We start from the raw sequence: 23,548 nt of genomic DNA, 5'->3' as shown, positions 1-23,548 counted from the left end.
CACGGTGACAGGGTGGTTTTATGGGTTGGAGGCGGGCCTCAACTACTAAATTTCAATGGGTGAGCGGAGTTGGCCCTGTGTATGAATCAGGGGACTTCTTGGAAGGAGGGGCAGAGCAGCAGCAATCTCTAAAAAAAAAAATAACTTCATACTTCATCTTACCACACATGTTATATTACTGGAGATCAAGTTTCAGGTTAATTTCCAACAATGAATAACTCCCTGACAAATTGAGTAGCCACCTACTCTGTGTTAGTTCAGTTATAAGGGGGCCATTATTATAAGGGGGCTATGAAAATAGCCTGATTCAGTTGCCCACCCTAAGCTTTTCTCAGAATAATTATTCCATATACATACATATATTTATATATGCTCATGTGCTGCATGATGATGTTTTGGTCAAGAACAGACCACATATATGATGGGGACCTCATAAGATTATAATGAAGCATATATAGAAATGTGGTATATGGTGCTTGATATTGGCTTTAAAGACCAAGTAGAAGAAATGATTGATATTCAATAATGGTGCTGGGACTTTCGTTTTCTATATAAAGAAATATATACAAATAAAAATATATTTGCCACCTAGGTTTGTGTAAGAATGCTCTATGGCGACCTGACAATGTCATTTGTCAGACAATATTCTTATCCTTAAGCGACACATGACTGTATATATATTTGTTGCTTTTTAGGGCAAAAAGTCTCAACAGACATGTGGAATGTTTTTTGAGTGTCCTTACAAAAGTAAGCACACTCTTCCATTTAGAGACCCCAATTTCAATGAAGAGTGTTAGCTGAATATAGGGCTACAAATGTGATCCTGATGACATCTGATAAAAGTTCATCTTTCATTCAACAAATAATGATTGAACAACCACACTGTGTGAGACACAGGGACTACAGAAATTAATAAGACTAGATGGGGTCACTTCAATGCTGCCTGCTGGGAAGTAAGATCGTGCACAGTTAGTATCACATGGAGAAAGTTGTCAGCTCCAACAGGTGACTTCACGGAGGTAGAATCTCAGAGGAGATCACTGGCTTGCACTGTACTTTCACACCCCAAATATAATTTTTAGAATCTTAAATACCCTGTGAGTTATTGTCTTGATTTGATTCAGAGAAGTTTTGCTGTGTGTTTGTGTTCATTAAGCTAATAAGAGGTAAAGGTGAACCTCAGATTTGGATCTTTTGACTGCAAAACTCTTCCTAAACTACTGTTGGGATGAGAACTAACTGAAATCATGTATTTGAAAGGAGGCAAGAAAGTTTCATATGAAGATCAGGTATTGTCATCATTAAAGCATTTTCTGTGAAATCATAATTGTAGTGAAGGTTAAAAGAGTAAAATCTCTTGTTTTTTTTTTTATAGATTCAAACATGTTAATACTTAAGTGTACTTTTTTTCATTCAGTATTTGTTGCATGTTTAGTGTGTCCTGTTTTGTACCTTAGGGGAGTAAGAGAAAAGGGCGTAATGAATGATTGCAGTGCATTTGTGTTTGGGGATGAACACAGCATGGTTAAAAAGGGGACTTTGGAAATGAGGCAAACCCAAGTAGAAAAGTAAGAGTGTGGGTTTCTGGGAGAAGTGAGTTGTTTCCATCTGGGACATGGGGAATCGGCAGTGCCAGGGTATGCTTTGGAAGGAAGCACCCAGCACATGAGTAATGACAGAGAATTGGAGTTGGTGCCAAGAGTTCCGACCAGATAGATGGGAGCTGTCATACTCAAAGAGAAGGAAGAATTTCTTGAATTTGAGGCAGGCTTGGGTAGTGTGGAAATGTGGGTTCTTGTGAGGGAGAAATGCTCAATGTGTTCCAGAAGCACTCGCATGAATCTGCAGGGCTCAGTTCCCCTCTCTGAATGTTTTCTTGCTGGAGAAAAGGATGCGTTGCAGGTAGCATTCCACTGAGCCGACCACAGGCTTTTCCATTTGGGTCTTAAACATGCACCCAAATAACCAGAAGCCTGGAACCAAAGCAACAGCTGCTCTGGATCACAAATGACGGACAGGGATGTAAGTGAGGGAGAGACAGAAAGCCAAGAGGTGAGTGGAAGTTGTTCTCTAAAGATCATAGGAGTCCGCAATTGTCCTGTTCTTCTTCCTGAAAAGCTTTGATGGTAAGAGGTGCTGGAAACATTTAACCCTGGAATAAAGAGATCCTCTTCATTATATTGAAGTTATTCTGGGGTATCATGACGGCCCTCTGTGGCCAAGACCCCACCAGTTTGTAGAAGGACACTTTGTGGATTAGTATTGGATATGGTGTTGGTAATAAGCTTGGATACGGAGCTGAGTTTTATGCGTTGGTACCTGATAGAGAACAAAGAATGAGAAGCAGCATTTTGTTGTGTGTATGTAAAACTGAAGAGTAGCAGCACCCCCAGAAAGCTCTGTTCTACCTCTTTTTTGGAAGAGATAAAAAGAGCCCTGACTAGTTCAGAATTGGAGAGATGGGCTGCAAAGACAGCATGCATCATTGTCGCTATAAATTAGAGCTCATGTCTGCCAAGAAGGAAGGGAAGCAAAGAGAATTCAAAGCCTGCCAAAGAGAAGCAAGAGTAAGTTATCAAAAGGTCAAGGTGTGACCTTGAGAGAGTCAATAGCCCAAAGAGACCACTGGATCCAGTTGATCCAAGTAGATCCAGAGCAGTGGAACCCACCATGGAAGTGCATTAAATCTCATTTCCACCTCAGACCCACAGAATCCACTCTCCCCAAGGGGATCCAGGAAGCTGTTTATTTTAACAAGATCTCCAAAATGTTCCTGCTTCTTTCTTGCCCGAAATCTCTGATTACCCAGCAGCCCTCAGGAACCAGGGACTGTCTTAATCTTCTTTGAAAAATGCCAAATCTTGTCTCCCTTAACACAGTTGGTGCTCAATAAGTGTTTGACAAATCGATAAGCTAGTGGTGACTAAGCAGGGTGTAAACACCACGGCAGGGGCTGTTTCCAATATGAGAATGGTGGCTGGGGCCATGCGGGTGTCAGGCGGGGGACAGCAGTCCTAGAGGAGCAGAAATGGGATGAGCAGGTCCCTGGGAGGAGAGGAAAGAGGAGCACACACGAAACAAGCTTCCTCTGTTCTACGCTTTTGACAAGGACTGAGGAAGATGCTTTGGAACCGAGAAGGCAGAGCAACAGAGGAGAGGCCCTGTGGCACTGGACACAGGTGCGCTGGGTCTGCCTTGTGCCTTGTCTGGCTGTCTCAGGTCCTGGTTCTCTGTGTTGGGGCTTTGAGACATTACGTCAGTGATATCATTCCCCACCACCACCACCCCAGCCTCAGTTCCTGAGACAGACCACAGCTCCTGCACACACTCCTGGTTGACTTCGGCACCATGGACACATGACCGGAAGGCCTGAGGAGTTCTAACAGTTCAGGAAAATGACTTTGGGCCAGCAATGAGAGAGAAGGAAGTGGCAGTTCTACCTCCTATACTGACAAGCCGTGTGGTATCGAATGAGTGGCCACTGTCCTGCAGGAGTATGAATTCTCAACTCACTGGCTCAGGGGTGCCTTGAAAAACGGCTTTTTTTTTTTTTTTTTTTTTTTTTTTTTAGCTCAGCCCGTCTGTCAGAGAATTTTCCACCTGGAAAGGACCTTAGCTTAGGCATTTTGATCCCTTCCTTCTACAGGTGAGAATCTTCAAGTACAGCTCTACCTGACACCACACCTCCGGAACGGGAATTACAAACCCTTGAGCCCATGAGCCTTTTTTGCCCCTAGTTTTGTCTCAGCAGACAGAACCAGCCCTGCAGCTCGCTGTCTTACATTTGCTCTCTGGCTCCCTGGCTTTCTAGGCTTCAGGGCTTATTCACTTTGATACATTGTACAAATTAATTTTGTTTCGAAAATAGGAGTGGTAAATGAGAATGACTAGGGGCAGTCCTGTTTTGTGTGTGCTAGACATTTGCAGGAGTATTTGAAGTTCTAGGTGGCAGGGTCTGGGGAGGCCTTGCGAGGCAGGGGAGGGTGGATTTGCCATGGCAACGGCAGTGAGCGTGGGACACGCTTCCCTTGTTTCTGGGTGGCTGGACCGCTTTATCCTGTGGCCCCTGAGAGGTTGGAGGCGTATCCCACCGTTTGCAAGTTTGGTTCTTTCCTCTTCTCCATGTTCTCCCTCTTTGGTTGGTCAAGTCATTGCCCCTCATGCCCTGGTCCCTGCATTGAAGACACACGGGACCCATGTGCTGATCTGTCGGTGACCTTCAGGGGCACGTGCACAGCCAAGCCTCCCAGGGCTGGGTGTTCATTTCTTTGGGCTAATGTTACAAAGCACCGCAAATGGAGTGGCTTAAACAACAGAAATTTGTTCTTTCACAGTTCAGAAGATCAGAAGCCTGAAATCAAGGTGTCAACAGGGCCACACTCCCTCTGAAGGCTAGTGGGGAGCATCCTTCCTTGCCTCTTGGTAGCTTCTGCCAGTTTCTGGCAATCCTTGCCGTTCCTTGCTGTGTAGGTATATCGTTCCAATCTCTGTCTTCTCCTCACATGACTTCCTTCCTCGTGTGTCTCTGCATGTCTTTTCCTCTTCTTATAAAGACACCAGTCATGTTGGATTCAGAGGCCACCCTAATCTAGTATGACCTCGTCTTAACTGAGCTAATTACATCTCTGAACATCCTATTTCTAAATATGGTCACATTCTGAGGTTTCAGGTAGACAGAGATTTTGCGGTGACACTATTCAACCTAGTAAAGCTGGGGTTTTAACAATGCTTTTGTAGTGGGTTCTTCAGCCTATGTCCTATAGCTCTTAAATTTATCTTTTCCCAGGATTAGTGGTGTCTAACCCCAAATCCTTTCTGGGCTCAATTCTTATCTATCACCTCTAAGTCCAGGCTCTTTGTTTCTTGGTGACCCAAATCCATTAACATTACAAGGAACATTGAGAACTGAGTGCCTGGAATCTTGTCTGCCCCTTACTTCCCCCCAGATAAGTCCATCTCCAACATATCTTCCTCCTCCACCAACCACAGACTCTCATAACCTGTGCTTCAAACAGACCATCCAGCATTTTCCATCACAGGTTTACCACGTTCACTGCTCAAGGCTTTAGCTCTGCCTTGAATGCCTCGTTCCCATTTCTGGTGCTTCCAACATCATGTCTCAACTTCTGTGATGCACGTCCCTCCCCTGCGTGTGTTCCATCAGCATAGCGTTCATACTGCGATTATAGCACTTGGCACACTTGGCCAAAATGATCTACTTAGGAATCTGCTCCAGGTGTCCATTCTCCCAGGCCTCCCCTACAGCCATCTACCTACAGACAGCCCACCCTACATAGCTGGGTTTTGTGACCCTCATCTTCCCTCATCTTTCTTCTCCTTCAGGTGCCTCTTGGAGGAAGACGGCCTGAAGGGTAAGGAAGTTCAGAGCTCCTTTTCATCCTCCCCCAACTTGTGGCAAGAAAAAATTAGTGAGTGTGGAGGATGAGTCAGAGTCTAGAATGTTGATCGAACCACATTACTGGGGGAGAGAGTGCCAGAAGGAGAACAGAAATAAACCTGAGGAGTGAGTAGTGCCTCTTCTCTCTCTCTTTCGTCAGTGTTTGAAATAAGATGGTGCCCGGAACATCTTTCTTCTAGTGGAAATGTGCCCTCCATACCTCTTCTCACTGTTTCATTGCCATCTTAGGAAGCCAAGTAGAAACTGGAGGGAGGCTGCATTAGTCAGGGTTCTCCAGAGAAAAACAACCAATAGGAGATATAGATATAGATACAGAGATAAAGATAGAGATATATGGAAAGAGGTTTATTATGAGGGATTGACTCATGCAATTTTGGAAGCTCTGAAGTCCTCAAATCTACTGTCTGCAACCTGAAGGCACAGGAAAGCTAGTGCTGTAGTTCCAGTCCAAACCCTGAAGGTCTGAGAACGAGGGGAGCCAAAGTTGTGAGCTCCAATCTGAGTATGGAAGCCTGAGAGCCAGGAGCACTGATGTTGGAGGGCAGGAAAAGATGAATGTCTCAGCTCAGGGAGAGAGATTTACCTTTCTTTTGCCTTTTTGTTCTATTCTGGCCCCAGTGGATTGGAGATGGTGCCTGCCCATGTTGGTGAGGGCAAATCTTTACTCAGTCTACAGATTCAAATGCTAATCTCTTTTGGAAACACCCTCACAGACACACCCAGAAATAACGTTTTGACAGCTGTCTGGGCCTCTTACCCAGTCAAATTGACACATAAAATTAACCATCACTGAGGCCAAAGAGACGAGAATCCATGAAGGCCTGTCTCCCCAGACTAAAGGAATCTTTCTGATGCTGTACCATGTATATCAGATCACAGGGGCCGACGGTGCATGTGGGATTTGCACACCGTTGCAGAGACCGGTGGATGTCCCCGGTGTTTGTTCTCCCCTTATTTCCTTAATAATAGATCTCCCAACTTCAAGCTGGGTTCTTTGCTGCCCTGTCTGAAGACTTTATTTCCGATTTCCCATGTAGACAGATGGAGTCATGTAGGCTCTGGCAATGGGATGTCAATGGTGTATACAAATTCTTGGAAATGCACTCAAAGAGAAGGAATGTGCCTTCTCCTTCTCCTCCTTATAGACTCCACATTTGAAGTCCTGCCTGGCTTCAGATGTGGTGGCTGAACTCAAGCAACCATTTTTAGACCATAAAGAAGAAACCATCACCCAAGGTCATTGTGGAGCTGCCGTGTCAGCCTTAGACTGCTTCATTCTGAGATATATTCATGTGAGAGAAAAATTAAGTTCTCTCTTGTTGAAGCACTGTTATTGGGTGAGAGGCAGAGGTTCCGATACTCACAGCTGAGCTGTAAGGACCAAAGTTTCAGGTGGTAAGAAGCCTCCTACTCCTGGACTGATCCTGTCTGTGTGACTCTCTCGGAGGCTCATGCTAGGGGCCGGTGGCAGGACAGAATCTGCAGTTTTCGAATTCCAGGTTCCTGCTGTAAAAGGAAAACTTTTCATTTTGAGTGACTGCATGCTAGGCCACGACTGGATCTCACTCAATATATCTGACCTATTCTTCATTATTGACTTACTAAGGATACTTTTTTGATTTTTGTTTCCTAATCATTCCCCTCCCTTCAAAATAAATGTAAATAACACAGATATACTGAATATCTGTTTGTGCATTATATGTACACTTGTGATTTATACAGTGAGTGTACAATTTTTGGTGCACAGCCTCACCCCAAGAACCACTGGGGGTGAAACCACCCCCATTGAGAAGGTACTGCCTAACTGAAGACCCCATGCTGACCAAGGAACAAGACTTGTTTTAAACTATCCTATATGGACCTCATTGTGTTTGTCTTTGTCTCTTGAGCTGCTATTAAAAAAATACCATAGATTGGATGGCTTCACAGCAGAAATTTATTCCCCACAGTTCTGGAGGTTGGAAGTCTGAGATCATGGTGCCCACATAGCTGGTTCTGGTGAGGGCTCTCTTCCCGACGACTGCCTTCCCTCTGTGTCCTCACATTATGAAGAAGTTTTTGTGTCTTTTCCTCTTCTTATAAAGTCACTAATTCCATCATGGGGGCTCCACCCTCATGATCTCATCTAAATCGAATTTCCCCCTGAAGGCGCCACCTCTTCATAGCATCACAAAGGGGGTTAGGGCTTCAGTATATGAATTTTGAGGGACATGCATTCAGTCCATCTATCTAAAGTGCTAATTTTTGATCCTTATTAATGTAACTATCATAAAAACCCTTTTCTAGCCACTTACATCGCCTGATATTTCAGCCTCAAGAAGCCCCTCTGTGAATTTCTTCGCTGATTTTTGGCCCCTTGCCTAAGTTAATAAAGACTTGGCTCTATTTTGTTCTTTAGTTTTTGCTCTGGTGATCTTTGTTTTTTACTCTGCAATACTGACACATACTATCATTCCATCCTAACCTAATTTCTATTGAACAGTATTCATTGCAATGAACACTTATTGAGTGACTACTGTATGCCATTACTGTTAAAATCACTGAGGGACAGAAAGAGAAAAAGGCAAGATCACTATTCTCAAGGAGCTCCCAGTCTCGTAGGAAGACAGACAAGATAGCAAATCTATGTCTCTGTGCGTTGGAGGCGTCTTAGTGGAGTGTAAAGTGCAGCACAGGACTACAAGAGCATGGGGCGAACCCAGTCTGGAGTGGCTGGGGCAGATGTCACAGGGATGGGCAAGCCACAGTGCTGGGGATGTGTATGGAAGGTGTGTCCAGCAAAAGACAATATCTTTCACTCTCGTGTGCTCTGTCTTATCGCTCCACTTCATCTTTTTCTTAACACCATTCTCTGAATTATCAATATCTTGTTTACTTGTTGACTTAATGTTGTTTGTTCCTACCCATGAGAATGTCAAGTTCCATGAAAGGAACTTTCATGAAAGGTTTTGTATCCCAAGGACCTAAGGAGGACCTGGCATACAGCAGGCACTCAATAAATGTGGGATAAAGGAAGAAACAACCCCCTTTGCTGTCAGACACTACGAGAGTAATGAGCAGAGCACAGTGATATTTTCTTAGCCTTACCAAACATGGGCTGTCTTTACGCTTCACACAGACACAGCACTCTCAAGTTTATAAGGACTTTGTCATCATTTTCTCAGTGAAGGCTCTCTGCCTTCCAGGCAGGGCAGGTATTATTCACCCATTTTGTCAGGAAGACCTTGACACAGCTGGCTGGCAGAAATGAGGCCTCGTGACCCAAGGCCACCCTCCCTCCATTATACTCTCTCTCCGTCACTGGGGAAGGGCCCCGCCTGTCCATTACGGAATCTCCACTTTCTAGCCTTGCTGTAAGGAGGTGACTCACTCCTCGGTGAACCAGGCTCCAGGGCAGATATTGATTCGATTGATGGACACTAAGCCTTAAGTTGCACTTAAGAGTAACTGGAAAGATCGTCTCCTGCTCCTGTCTCTTAGCTTTTCCCTGGAAGAGCCTTGGCCTGTTCACCGCCCACTCCTGGGTTTCAGAAGCTCTCTCTGCTTGCACTGCACTTGGAAGGCTGGTCCTGGCAGAGCCTTGGGTATAGGTGGCTGCTCTCAAAGTTTCTGCAGAATGAAGGAGCTCTGGTGAGAGGTAGACAGGGGCATGGGTGGTCGCTTTCATCCATTAGCTGTCGTTCACACAGTGCCTTTGGAAGAGTCCTTCCTTAGAAGATGAAATGGGTCCTCTTCTGGGGATATCTCATAAAGAAATCACCTAAAATACACAGCAATGCAGAGTTTGTTTTTGAGTAGTGGACACAGCCTAACTATCCAATAATATGGGTAAAGTTCAATCAGGAAAAATGATAAATCCGTGGAATATTACCCATTATGAATGTTGGATAGAAATATGTAATAATAATCTGGGAAAACACTAAACACCAGCAAAATGTTAATTGTCAAAAGCAGGATGCAAAATTGTATATATATTCTACTAGGTACGACATCACAGGAAAACAACAGCTAGATAAAGACTGCAAAGAAAGGTATCCAATCATTTGAGAAAGAGAATGACTGTGTTATAGTGATATTACTATGGGTGTGGTCTTTCCCTTTGTTTTTCTAACTTTTCTATAATGCAATAAATGATTTTTCCTTAAAAGGCATTGTTTAAATGTTACTTTTGTAATTCATGATTAGCATGTTTTTAAAAATAAATAAAATCAAAAGTACAAAGTTAAACATTTACTGGTATTCTCGCCACTGTTATATTGGGGTATAACGTCCTCATTCTCTGTATATGCACTCAAATCTACATTTTTATAAGCAAGAATGAAATCATACTCTACCTGTAATTTATAGTCTGTATTTTACTCAGTGATATTTTATGAACACTTTAACATGCCTATATTCTCCTATAATATTATTTTAAATTCTGCTTAGCTTATGTTGTATAAATGTATCACTATCTAGTATATCTTCTGTTGTATGTTTAGATTACTTCCAATTTTTTGATGTTATGACTGACAATTGTAGATACTATTGTTACCTAATTTGTCTCACATTCTTGATTACTTAAGATAAAATTTTTAAAGTGATAGTTTTGAGTGCTAGGGCATGCACATTTTAAGTTTATATAATATCAATATATATTTCCATAAATTGTGTAGGAGAAAGCATATTTTGCTCTTACAAAAAGATTGGTCTTTATCATCTTTACAATTTAGCTTATTTAATAGCCATGAAAGGATATGCTACTTACATTTCTTTCCTTTGCAGTTTTTAAAAATCCAACTCCAATAGCTTAAGCAAAAGAAATCAGGGGACAGGGAAAGGAGAGAGTGATTACTCCTATAACTGCCAAGTCCCCAGAGGGTTAGATCTAACTTTAAGTAAGGTTCGATTTAATTTCAAAAACAGTGCTGGGACCTATTTCTGGACTTGGCTTCTTCTGAGGTTGGGTTTCTTTATTTTGTGCAATGTCATCTCAGCATCCAGGGTAGAGAAATGGGAATCTAATAAAAATCTGAGAATTGAGTCTTGTTGGCTCAGGCTGGGCCTACACAGGGCATGTGGCCAACAGTGAACCAGGCTGTGGGCAGGGCCTGTTCAAAGGGCACAGTTAGGGTGCCATGGATCTTGTGGGCTATAAGTAGCAGGGGATAACTTCCTCAAAGCCCAACCAGGGTATGGTGGCCAGCAAGAAGAGGCAATGGATGTTAGGTGACTAAATGTAAAAGTATATTGTGATGTTGTGAAATATATATTCGGTCTTCATACCTGTTTCCTGACATACAACTTCTAAAACCCTTAGAATCTCAGCAGTGATAAGAATGAGTGTGTTCTGTATGTTAATGGGATGGCTGGTGGCTTGAGACCCCTAGATAGCCTTGGGATGAGGGCTGGACATGAGAAAGACCAAGGCAGCATTAGAGGGTTGGGTCCTTGAGCCCCACATCTAGACTTCCGGGGAGAGGAGAGGGGCTGAAGGTTAAGTTGATAACTAATGGCTAATGATTTAATCAATCATGTCTATGTAATGAAGCTTTCATAAAACCCAAAAGGGACTGGGTTCAGAGAGCTTCTGGATAGCTGAATTCATGGAAGTTCCTGGAGAGTGGTGCACCCAGAGAGGACATGGAAGCTCCACGACCCTTCCCACATAACTATACCCTATGTATACATCTCTTCATGTGTGTCCTTTGTAATAATAGTCTTTCTAATAAACCAGTAAATGTAAGTAAGTGTTTCCCAAATTCTGCGAGCCACATCAGCAAATTAATCAAACCTGAGGAGGGGGTGTGGGAATCCCTGATTTTGTAGCCAGTTGGTCAGAAGCACAAATGATAACCTGTGCATGTGGTTGGCATCAGAAGTGGGAGGCAGTTGTGGGGACTGAGCCTTCAACCTGTGGGGTCTGATGCTGTAGACAGTGTCAGAGCTGGATTGAATTAGAGGACACCCAGCTGGTGTCCACTGCAGATTCCTCCGGAGAATCTGCTGCAGAAGTAGCTGTTGGTGGGGAAAACCCCACATACATCTGGGTCACAGATGTGTGAGGTGTGGTTAGAGTATACTGGGAGAAACTTCGTTTTTTCCACTCATGTACTATAAGGGATATTCATCATTTGAAAAGAAAATATCAAACCCACATCAGTTCCTGTCTGTGTTCTTAAAATGCATCTACAGTTTCCAATCGCTCATGGAATAAAGTCTTCAAGATGGGCTCTAAGATCCTGAATGCCTGCCTCCTTCCCATCTCCTCTCTCTCCTTCTTCTCAGCTCTTTTTCTATTCTTGCTTTAAGAATACTGCCTTTTAATCTTGGGAAGGCCTTAATCTGGATGAGCCTCAGTTTAGCATCTGTAAAATGGGCTTGTTAACTCTTACTTCAATCAGATAAGATAGCAGCAGGTCATTTGAAAATGAGATCACGTCTGATAAAACTTTTAATATCTCATGTTTGACTGGAAATTTTTCTACCAAATCCAGGAAGTAGACTCAGGAAAATCACTTGCCCATGTTTTTGGACTGCCTCTAAGGAAACTCGTGTGTGTCCTTGGGAATGGAGCCTAATTATTTGACACCCATTGTCCTTCTGTATAAAAAAAGAAGTCTAGGAATTCTGCCTTCAATACATAATTTCAATGTAAAGAATAAAGCCCATGTGAATGCAAAGTTAATTAGGCCATTGATAAAGGAGGTCCTCATATAGGATGGTCGGGTCCTGGTGGTACTTAATGTTCATCTTTGCAGAGGCTGCTGTTTCCCAATCCCAGGCGGGAACCATGAAGGGTGCTTTCTTAAGACCCTCTTCAAGTGTGATCCATGGAGACAAAACCTGCAAAAGGGTATAAACTCCATTTACATCTGTGGCCCCCAAGGGCTCTTTGCTATCTCACCAACCACCACTCATTAACAATTCTTTTCTTTTTCTTTTTTATTTCAGCATATTATGGGGGTACAAATGTTTAGGTTACGTATATTGCCCTTGCTCCACCCAAGTCAGAGCTTCAAGCATGTCTATCCCCCAGATGGTGCACACCACACTCATTATGTATGTATATACCCATCCTCTCTTCTCCCCTCCCATCTGCCTGACACCCGATGAATGTTACTACTATATGTGCACATAAGTGTTCATCAATTAATGCCAATTTGATGGTGAGTACATGTGGTGCTTGTTTTTCCGTTCTTGGGTTACCTCACTTAGTAAAATGGGCTCCAGTTCTATCCAGGATAATACAAGAGGTGCTAGATCATCATTGTTTTTCGTGGCTGAGTAGAATTCCATGGCATACATATACCATATTTTATTAATCCACTCATGTATTGATGGGCACTTGGGTTGTTTCCACATCTTTGCAATTGTGAATTGTGCTACTATAAACATTCAAGTGCAGGTGTCTTTTTTACAAAATGTCTTTTGTTCTTTTGGGTAGATGCCCAATAATGGGATTGCTGGATCAAATAGTAGTTCTACTTGTATTTCTTTGAGATATCTCCATATTGCTTTCCACAGAGGTTGCACTAGTTTGCAGTCCTACCAGCAGTGTATGAGTGTTCCTATCTGTCTGCATCCATGCCAACATTTATTGTTTTGGAACTTTTTGATAAAGGCCATTCTCGCTAGAGATGAGTGATATCTCATTGTGGTTTTGATTTGCATTTCTCTGATGATTACAGATGTTGAATGGCTAACAAACATCTGAAGAAATGTTCATCATCACTCATTAACAATTCTAATGGAATTCTTCTTCCTGTTGTCCTACAGCATCTGCCCAGGTAAGCAATTGCTTGAATCTTCTCTCTCTTTGCAGGTGTCTGTCTCCCCTTAAATTTGGGGCTAGTCCTTTGCTCTGTTATCTTAGATCTTTGATTGATTAGAGAAAGTTTATGAGCTTGCATATTGTTCAGCTCCTGTTGTTGTAAGATCAGGAACAATGCTTTTCCCAGCTCACTATATCCTCAGCAGAAACTGGAAGATCTGCTCTAAGTTTTAACTTGAAACCTCACACTGACTATAGAAGGTAGGTGCTATTAGTATCATTTTTTTCAAAAATGAGGAGACTGGCTCAGAGTTAAGTTCAGGGTCCCACATGCACCATCACTTAAAACATTTGTACTCTGCTAATATGCTGAAATTTAAAAAAAAAAAAAGCTATTAAAAAAAAAGGTCCCACCTGGCTTCAAAAAAGTGGATCAGAGACTTAAACCCAAAGCCTTGTAACCACTGTGCAGAATGATCCTCCTGAGCATGTCTTTCAAGAATTGCATATTCTTTAGAGTGGCTAGACTGCAGCTTCAGTGAGGATGAGGCTGAACAGAAAAGTAGGGGGCAGTTCATGTATGACTTTGGCTGCTAGGTGAGGAGGTAAGATCTATAAACTGTAGTAGTCAGTCAAAGTTTCTTGACAAAAGAGTGACCTAGAACTTAAGAAAACTATGCATCCTTCAAAAAGAACAAACTGCCATGTCTGTGGAGGATACAACAGAAAAGCCAAGACTGTAAGAACTTGAACTGAGGAGGTAGGGGTTAAATTTTTAAATCATTTAGAACAGGAGAATCAACAGGACTTGCTGTGAGGGTAGGGAACTGGGTACTGGAGAATCTGTTTAGAGTATCATTTGTCCTTTTGAGAAGAAGGTGGCAATGTGAAATGAATTTTTTCAGAATCAGGAGGAAGATCTGGTTTGACAGTGGAAGGTGAACAATGAGCTTGGTTTTAGACAGATTGAGTGCAAGTGTCCAACTCAGGGGGAAGTGTGACAGGTACCCAGGAATGGGAAGCCCAGAGCATTGAATCAGGCTATAGTCATGAGCTAATAATCAAGGCATCTCTGAGGCATTACCTCTCTCATCCATGCACCTGTGTGTCAGCAAGCAGGGTCTCCAGTTTGGGGAAAACTTAAGTACAACAACTCAAATGGGAATTTTCAGGGGTTTTAATGTAGGGTGGGTGAAAAAACAAGCAGTCTTTTCTTCCTCTCTCATGCTAGAGCTCATCACGCAGTGACAATTTGAAATTTACAACTCAGACGTTTAACATGTTTCGAGGAGAACATTATCATTTGAAAACCTTGCGGAGAGAAATGTGTCTGTACTAAGAAGTGACACTATCTTCCTTTTGTAAAGAGACCCCAATCATTTACATTTTCACTTTTGCTTCCCATCTTGTGTTAAATAATTCTGACATTTTCTTGAAATGCAAATTGTATTTCTGAAAACTTCTCACATGTGAGGTTTTATTTTTCCAAAAGAGAGAGAGATTTTTCTTTCATGTGACAACTCTGGCCATCTCCTGGGTCTCTAACCTCCACCCAGTCTGGTTTAAAAAAAAAAAAAAAAAGTTACTAATTTTATCTGGTTTTTCTGCCTGGCAATGCAACTTCTGTCAGAAAATGGCTCCTTGTATCTTGAATGGCTGAGGAGCTAGCTGTTCTGATAAACATTCAAAGTATTCAATATGAACTTCTAAAACCTTAACCTTGGGGTTGGGAAGACCTTCTAGGTTAGCAGATGCTAGATGCTCTCCTGCAAAGCTGAATTTCCATTAAACTTCTCCACCAATTGGATGTTCAGCCAGAGCTTGCATATCACCAATGGCTGGTAAAAAAAATCTTTAAACTATGATAATCAAATTAAATTTCAATTACATCTGAAAGCCTCTACCCACTGGTCCTAGTTAGGTACCGTAGCCTTAACCTAGGAAAGAGAGGCAGTATACGGTAGTTGTCCACACATGGGCTTTGCAGGCACACACACATCCGGATTCAAATCCTTTGCCTGATGTGTAAATTATATTTTGAGCAGCATTTGTATCACCTGGGTGCTTATCAGAAATGCATAATATCAGGCTCCACCCCAGACCTACTGAATCATAATCTGTATTTTAATAAAATCCTTAGGTGATCTCCCGACCCATTAAAGTTTGAGAACCATGGCTCAAGAGAACTCAGTTAATTACCTATAGCCTCAGTTTCTTGTCTGAAAATCGAGGTGGTTGGACTTGATAATCTCAAAAAATTCTTTTCACCTATAAAACACTAAAATCATTAATGAGTTTATAAAAACCTATTTGCAGCCCATATTTAATAAAGGAAAGCAGGGAATAATCCAGATGTAAAACAATAAGGAAATTTTAAAAATAAACAATTGTTTTGCCATTCGGTTAGACTATTTTTAAGATTATGTTGGCCAAAATTATATAAAATTAGAAAATTCTGGAGAAAATAAGATCAGGACACAAAATTTAATGATTATATCTAATCCCACAGAAAAAAATAGTTAGAAAAATAGCAAAATATCTATGCAGTTATACACAGATGGTGTGATTAAGAATGGCGTTTTCCTTTAGTCTCCCTGCTCCCAATTTGTTGTTTTTTTTGAGAGACAGTCTCACTCTGTCACCTGGGCTGGAGTGCAGTGGTGTCATCATAGCTCATTGTTGCCTCAAACTCCTGAGCTCAAGTGAGTCTCCTGCCTCAGGCCCCCCTTCCCCTGGGTAGCTGGGACTATAGGTATTGACCACCATACCTGGCTAATTTTCCTATTTTTTTGTGGAAACGAGGTCTTGCTGTGCTCAGGTTGAAAATGAACTCCTGGCCTCAAGCCATTCTCCAGCCTCAGCATCCCAAAGTAGTACTAGGATCACAGGCATGAGTCACCATGCCCAGCCCCCAATTTCTTCAGTGTATATGAATTGATGGTAGAAAAAACAAATAAGCACTGTTATTTTTCAATCAACAAGGATATAATAGAAGACTTGAAAACTTCAAGTTTTATAGGCAACCACATAATTCATTTTGTAATGAATGTATCAAATCTATTCATCATACAAAATATGTCCTTCAGCTATTGTCTTTCAAGGCCCAACTCAAGTCTCACTTCTTCTGAGCCAATTTCCCTTCTTATATATGCTGAGGTCAGGGACTTTGTTTGGATCAACTCTGTATACTCTGCCAAACAAAGGAATGGATTTGGATTAGGTACAAAGTAAATGCGAAATGAAGGAAAGGAAGGAAAAGAGATGGGGTTGGGGCAGGGGGGAGAGAGAGAGAGAGGGAAGGGAGGGTGAAAGAACAAAGGAGTGAAAGCATTAAAACAAGCTGACTGAACTCCAGCCCCTTTGGAATCCCGCAGAATTTTTCTGAGCCGGATCTGGCTATTAGTAACAAATGGCCTTGCATTGTTTGCTAGAGTGTCATGATTCTGCTTCTCCAATGAGATTTTAAGTACCTTAAAAATGTGTTTGGTTATTCTTTTCTGAAACAATTTGATTTGGGAGAGATATTGTTTACTCCTAGTCATGTAGGAACCAGATGAAACCTCAGGATTGTCAGTGTTTGAAGGTGCGAGGCGAGGTCACAAAATTACCTTATTGTTTTTTTAAAGTTACAAACATACCAAAGTATCAGATGCACATCACAGCAAAGCTTCACATACATGAGGCAAAAATTAGTAGAACTGAAAGATGAATTAGATAAATCTATAATTAGATTTTTCAATACCTTTCTCTCAATAATTGATACAACTTGATATTAAATCAATAAAGATATAGAAGAGCTTGAACCACACTAACAGCCATTTGAACCTAAGCGACCACTATAGAATGCTCCACCCCCAAAATGACAGAATTAACATTCCTTTCAAGTGTACATGGGATATTTACCAAAATAGGTTATACTCTGAGCCATAAAAACGTCTCAATAAATTGAATTATAAATTCATAAAAACTATTATCCATGTGCATAAAATTAGATTAGAAATCAATAATAGAAATATAAACTTGAAAAATCCCCAAATAATTAGGTAGTAAATAACACACTCATGAGTCAGAGAGAAAAATCAAAAGGGAAATTAGACATTATTTTGAACTGAATGAAAATGGAAACACAGCACACCAAAATTTGTGGGATTCAGGTAAAGCAGTACTTAGATGAAAATTTGACACACTGAACATCTATACATAGTAGAAAAGAAGAAAGTCTCAAATCCTTCCACCTTAAGGACCTAAAAGGCAAAGAGCAACTGAAACTCAATGGAAGTAGAAAAAAATGCAACAGTAAAGATTGCAGTGAAAATCAGTGAAATAGAAATCAAAAAATAGTTTAAAAAACGCATTCAAAAGCTGTTTTTTTTTGTTTTATTTGTAGACGACAGGTAACCGATCAGGGGAAAAAAATAAAGGAAAAATAAATGAACAATTACCAATATTAGAAATGTAAAAGGTGACATAGAAGCATATTCTGCAGATATTAAAGTGATAATAAGGGAATATTATAACTTTGTACCAATTATTAATAATTCAGTAACTGAAATTCAAATTCCTTGAAAGACATAAACTACCAAAGTTCACTCATGAGGAAATACATACCCTGAATAGCTACATATATGTATTTGTTAGTGAAATTGAACTTGCCAGGCCTATATGGCCTCAATGGCAAATTCTACCAAACAATTAAGGGAGAAATAATACCAATCCTACTCAACCTCTTCCAGAAAATTGGTGATATGATCAAATATGTAGAAAATCCACAGAAATCTACAGAAAATGTTCCAGAACTAATAAGTTAGTTTAGCAAGGCTGTAGTATACAAGATCAATATGCAAAAATCAATTGCCTCTCTCTATTCTGGCAACGAATATTGGAATTTGAAATGATCAAAAATGTTAGCATAAAAATATAGGACACTTAGGCAAGACTGAAATGAGGGTGAGCTACAAGAAGCCTTCACTTCAGGCCCCCAATTTAAGGGGACACCAAAAACTCAGTAATCAAGATAAATGATCGTAAAATGTAATATTTCAAAATATCAAGATAAATGCAAAAACCCATAATAAATAAAATATCAAATTTTAAATAATTATAGGATGTGTTGTTTATTTTGTGACTGTGCATTATTGTGCCAGGGGAAAAACATTTTTTTTCCAATCGGCTTGTGGTTGCAAGACCTGTATTTTGAGAATTACAAATCATTATGGAGAGAAATGAAAGAACACCTAAAGAAACAATGGAGAGATATATCGTGTTCATGGATCAGAGGACTCTGTATTATTGAGATGCTAACTTTTTTCAGAACTGATCTATAATTCAACGATTCCAATCAAAATCTTAGCACTTTTTGGTAGAAATTGATAAGTTGATTCTAAAATTCAAAGGAAAATTTAAAAGCCTAGAACAGCTAAAATAGTTCTAAAAAAGAAGAATAAAATTAGAGGACTTTTACTGTCTGACTTCAAAACTTATAGATCCACAGTAATAGATGATGTGGTATTGGTATCAAGATAGATTAGACAAATAGATTAATGAAATATAAATTGGGTATCCAGAAACTTACCTATGCATATATGGTCAAGAAATTTTCAACAAAGGGGCAAAGACAGTTTAGTAGAGGAAAAAAATGTTATTTTTTTTTTCAATAAATGATTCTGGAACAATTGGATATCCAGATACAATTAAACATTTTATCATTTCTCAATAGTTCTCAAATAGTTTGGGATAAAATTCCAAACTATAAAAGTCACAGAAAAAGTGTTAGGCAAAGATTTCCTCAACATAATATCTAAAGCATGATTTATTAAATAAAAATTATAAATTGGTTTTCATCAATGTTAAAAATTTCTCTGAGAAAGGCCCCGTTAGGAGGATGAAGAGACGAGTGACAGACTCAAGGAAAATATTCCTAAATTACATATCTCATAAAGCACTTCTATGTAGAATGTATAAAGAACTCTCAAAACTCAATAATAATAAATCTGCCCTCCCATAAATAGGAAACATGTTTAAACAGACTTCACCAAAAAAGATGCAGAGACGGAAAATAAATATGAAAAAGAGGTTCAATATCTTTAGTCATCAGAGAAGTGCAGATTAAAACCACAATGAGATACTACTACACACCTATTAGAATGGCTCAAATTAAAAAGAATGAGCATATTAAGTATTGGCAAGGATCTAGAGCAACTGGAACTCTCACACTCTGCTGGTGGCAGTGTAAAATGGTACAGCTACTTTGGAAAAAGGTTTAGCCATTTGTGTGAGAAGCTAAACAAATATCCATTTTATGTCTGATCACTCTACTCTTAGGAATGTATGCAAGAGTAGAGGTGGGGAAACAGTAAAGTATATATCTCTGTGAGCCAAGATTCTCCATATTCTGCCATTGTAGCACAAAAGCAGCTATAGATAACAAACAGATGAGTAAATGCGTGAATGTAGCTGCGTTTGCAGGCAGGGCAAAATAGCCACAGTCTGCCATCCCATGCAGATGTCCATACAAAAACCTCCACAGGAAGGTTCCCAAGCAGCTTTATCTGTAATAGCCAAAAGCTGGAAACCACCCAAATTTTCATTAGTAGATGAATGGATTAAAAAGACTATGGTATATTCATGCAATAGAATAAAACTCAGGAATAAAAAATAATGATGGGCCGGGCACAGTGGCTCACGCCTGTAATCCTAGCACTCTGGGAGGCCGAGGCAGGAAGATGGCTTGAGGTCAGGAGTTTGAGCCCAGCCTGAGCAAGAGTGAGACCCCATCGACTCTACTAAAAATAGAAAAATTAGCTGGGTGTGATGGCATGCCCCAGTAATCCCAGCTACTTGGGAGGCTGAGGCAGGAGGATTGCTTGAGGCCAGGAGTGTGAGGTTGTTGTGAGCTAGGCTGACACCATGGCACTCTAGCCCAGGTGACAGATCAAGACTCTGTAGCAAAAAAAAAAAAAAAAATGGTTTACTGATACACACAACATGATGAATTTTTAAATAATTATGCTGTATGAAAGAAGCCAGATCAAGAAAAAATACTCTGTGATTCCATTTATATAAGATTCCAGAAAATGCAAATGAATCTCTAGAGGCTGAAAGCAGACCGGTTGCTGGCAGAAGGGGTGGGAGTGGGTGGGAGAAAGGTATGGCAAAAGTGCAGGGGACATTTTTGCAAATGGTGGGTGACCTCATTATGTCAGCCGTGGCATTGGTTTCACAGATGTGTACATACAAAGCTTAACAAAATTACACACTTTGATTATGTTCAGTTTATTATGTGTCAAGCATACCCCAAAAAAATTTGTAACAGAAACCCAAACAAAACATGAACCTGGCAGTGGAGGGGGAGGGTGTAGCTGGCCTCACAAAGCACCAAAGCCAAGTCCTTGCATGCCATGAGGACTTCTCTCTACAGACCAGCTTCTCTTTCCAGGAGTAGCTGCTCACGTGGAAGGCACAAGGCTTTGCTCTGCTTTCTGGAATAACACAGGATAAACCCTGTAGGAAGCCAAGTGAGGCTCTGAAAAGGACATTGCCACAAGCGACAGATAGACCTGAGTGCAAATACAGTCCACGGCTTACTTACTGTGTGCTTCTGGGCAAGATCAAAGCCTCGATTTTCTAATCTGGAAAATGGGGGAATTGATTACTTTACAAGGTTGTTATAAGGATCAAAGAGAAGGAGGGCTTTTTGCACCTGCCAAACACGAGTTTTCTTTTCTATTTCTTCTTCACATAAAACCATATTAGTCAAGATTCTGCAGAGAAACAGAGCCAATAGGATGTGTGTTTCCAGAGAGAGTCGATTTAAGGAATTGCCTCATGCAGTTATGGGGGTTGGCAAGTCTGAAATCTTCAGGACAGCCCAAGGCTGTAGATTCAGGGAAGAGCTGATATTTCCATCTTAGGTCTGAGGCAATCTGGAGGGAGAATTCTTTTACCTCGGGGAATTTTAGTCATTTCTCTTACAGCCTTCAACTGATTAGACAAGGCTCACCCACATGGTGAAGGGTAATCTACTTGACTCAAAGTCTACTGATTTAAATGTTAATCACTGTTTAAAAAAAATACCTCACAGCAACCTCTAGATGGGTGATTGATCAGACATCTGAACTCCGTAGCCTAGCCAAGCTGACATATAACATTAACCATCACACCAACACTTCAACTATTTGAAGAGGAAATTTTGATGGTTGGCACTATTCCCTCTCAAAGATTTTCAGATTCTCCCTCCCACAACATGGACTGGTGAATTTCTTTGCATTTATCCCTCAGCTCTCTTATATCTGTCTTCCCAGTGACTTAGAAATTTTTTTTTCACAGTGACATTAGACCCAAACGCTCACATTTATGGACTTCATTTCCTTTTGCATCTTGAAGTGGCCTAGCCCCTTACAGTTCAAGTGACTGTACCCTTTAAAGAACTTGAGCTTGTAATGAAGGACCTATAGATTTTTAAGACACAAAAGTCTTTGCTTCCATTAGGGCTGGACAATTTTATAAGACCTCAAAAAAAAAAAAACCACAGGATGAACCGTGTTTGGACTTCAGCTACGAGCCATATACCTTAAGCCAGACTGCATCAGAGCAAAAGAATTTTAATTTCGTCACAACAAGGTTTAGTTGCGGCTTGTACGGCTGTGACTTGGCTGCGAATTTAAATGTCTGAGAAGAGGTAAACCGGGCTGCAATTTCATTGCTTCCAAACACGTGACTGCCTCAGGGGCTTCTGGTTTATTTATTTTTTTAATGGAGTGAGAGCCCATAAACTCTTCCTGCTGGCAGGCTGGTAGGCCATGCGTGTTTTTAGAGGTGCACCAGGCTGCAGCCAAGAGCAGGTATTAGGAAGCTCACTGAGCCCCCATAATTAAAACCATGCTCACCAAATGCTCCCGATTCCAGGGGTCACATCTGATTTCATCTAAAACATTCTTTTTGGTCCCTTCATAACCCGTTCTTGACTTTTGAGCATTCACATCATTACCAGAGGGAAGGGAGGGAGGAACTGGGGGGTGGGGAGGGTAGTGAGGAGGTGGACAGAGGAATGTAAGTGATACATTGAGAGTTCAGAACTGGGTTTTGTTTGTAATTTGATTCCAACTGGACATTTGCAATGCAGTATCAGTGAGTTGTCACTGCACGTTGCTCCTCTTGACCACTAACGCTTTCTTCCTTTTTTCCTGGGTACTTTGAAAAAGGCAAGAATAAAACCGAGCTATTTAATATGGGTACGCTTTATTATTCAAATCTCATATGCAACTTCTATCATTTTCTAATGGAAAACATACTTTTGTTATCATTTGCTTTAGCCAATACATGGTTCCAAATGTCAGCAGATTGTATGTTTTTTTTTTTTTTTTTTTTTTTTTAGCTTGCAGGTATCATCTGTTGAAATTTTATTTGCCCTTTACTTAAGTATTTGGCCCCACAGAGCATCAGTTTCACTTTGGAGAAACGTTTTGTTCAGTACCTGAAAAGTCTGTGTAGTGAGTGAGGACTTTCGCTGCGCAAAATGGTGCATCTTAGTCCAAAATGGCTTTGCCAGCTCTGGGATGCCCCTTAGAGATCTTGAAGGGATCTAAATTGATTAGGGAAAAAGGTGGTAATCAAAGTTTGCTATGGTTGAATATGTTAGCAATTTATTTTCTCCGTGACACTTGATGTTATGTTTTCTAAGGTTTAGATATCTGCTTCTTCTGCGACATTTTAGTTTAGGACAATTGCATTACCTTTTACACTTTCAGTTGTATTTATCAATCACTTAGAGAGGAGGGAAAAATTTGAATGTCTTCATTGTAGCTAGCACATATTTATTGGGCATCTACAGTGTGGTGATCAGTGGGTTGGTGTACTAAAAAAGACAAAGGATAGCACAGCCTTCCTCTCTCTGCCTCAGTTTCTCAACTGGAAAAGGAGGTCCAGCAGAGTGGTGCCGGGTAAGCTGGCTTTCCAGAGGGAGGGAAAAGAAGCCATGATTGTAGTGTTTGTTCATTTCCATGGTGTAAATATTCCCACAATGGCCCATTGCAAACTATGAACCAAATGCGACCCAATGTGGATTTGGGAAGTGACGTGCACAATCACCTTGCACCTGTCTACTCTATCTCCAGCTGGCCATTCCACTGCGTCCAGCTCACCTGCTACCTTATCCCAAAGCCTGAGCCTCACCTACGCCTCGCTTTCTTTCCCACACAGACGGCAGAGTTCCTGGCACATCTAGGGCAACTCATGTCTTTGGTGGAATAAATGAATATTAAATAGGAAATGAACACCCTGCATTTTGAACATTAGCTAAAGGCTATATGCAAATGCACTCCTATCTGTAAGCTCATTGGATCTCCTTCTATAAAAAGAGTAGCTGCTCCCCCTTCCTT

This window comes from Microcebus murinus, chromosome 3, assembly GCF_040939455.1.
Source record: "Microcebus murinus isolate Inina chromosome 3, M.murinus_Inina_mat1.0, whole genome shotgun sequence".
NCBI lineage: Eukaryota > Metazoa > Chordata > Mammalia > Primates > Cheirogaleidae > Microcebus > Microcebus murinus.
This window is presented reverse-complemented; position numbering follows the sequence as displayed.